The sequence below is a fragment of the Macadamia integrifolia genome, chromosome 10 (assembly GCF_013358625.1).
Source record: "Macadamia integrifolia cultivar HAES 741 chromosome 10, SCU_Mint_v3, whole genome shotgun sequence".
NCBI lineage: Eukaryota > Viridiplantae > Streptophyta > Magnoliopsida > Proteales > Proteaceae > Macadamia > Macadamia integrifolia.
Genome location: NC_056566.1, coordinates 25604208 through 25605614, shown reverse-complemented (window position 1 = coordinate 25605614; position 1407 = coordinate 25604208).

Genomic DNA, 1407 nt, shown 5'->3' with positions numbered 1-1407 from the left:
GGTCTAGTTCCAAGGGAATCAACTCTTATTCTTCTTTATATCACATTTCACATTTCATTTAAAATTGTGCATTTGTCAACCCATGTCAACCCATGCCAAATTAAAAAGAAGGTCTCAACTCCAAATCAAAAGTACAAGGAACCCACAGACTTACATATGGTCCAAAACCGTAAAACAAGGGTCTCTTATTTTTCAAAAGAAAGTCCCATCTCAAGACATAGGCTTGTCTGTTTCTTCTCAACAGGGTTTTTATAGTTCAAAATGGGTACCTTAGTCAAAACTTTTAATTTCATACATCAAGCAACCGAATGGTATGATCATTAGCCAAAAGCCAAAGTAGGACTTCATCCTTTAGCAAGCTAAAAAAAAAACAAATAAAACAAAGTGGAAAAAGTAGAAACTGGTTTCCCTCCCCCACACTTAATTCATGCAATGTCCTCAATGCATGGAAAGAATTAAAAACGAAAACAATGCAAGGGGGTTATACTTGATTAAAAGTTAATCATCAGTGTAAAGAGGTTCATGGAGATCCATGACCTCTTCACTACCAGTATTAGGAAACTTGAGGAATGGTTTTAAATGCTGACCATTAACCTTCAAAATTACCTCTGTTCCTAGACTCAGAATCTCTACAACCCCATGGGGATATATATTATGGACAATAAATGGGCCATCCCATCGGGATCTAAGCTTACCAGAAAAAAGATGCAATCGAGAGTTGTACAATATGACCTTATCACCAATTGCAAAAGATTTACGCAGAATGTGCTTATTATGGAAAGCTTTGGTCTTTTCTTTGTAAATCCTAGAATTTTCATAGGGTTCATTCCTAAGTTCCTCCAACTCAGATAGTTGGAGCCTACAATGAATTCCCGCATCAGACAAATCAAAGTTGAGCTTCTGGATGGCCCAAAAAGCCTTATGCTCCAACTCAACTGGTAAGTGACAAGCTTTCCCATACACCAAACGGTAGGGAGACTGACCAAGATCGGTCTTGAATGCAGTCCGATGGGCCCACAAGGCATCAATGAGCCTAAGGGACCAATCCTTACGGTTGGGATTAACAGTTTTTTCCAAGATTTGTTTGATTTGCCTATTAGACACCTCCACTTGGTCACTAGTTTGGGGGTGATAAGGGGTAGATAACTTATGGGTGATCCCATACTTTTTCATTAGGGCCTCAAAAGGCCGATTACAAAAATGAGTACCCCTATCACTAATTATTGCACGTGGTGCACCAAAGCAGGAAAAAATGTTCTCTTTTAGAAACTGGACCACTACTTTGTGGTCATTAGTTTTATAAGGTATGGCCTCTATCCATTTAGAAACATAATCAACGGCCAAAAGTATGTATAAATTCCCAAAGGAATTAGGGAATGGTCCCATAAAATCAATGCCCCATACATC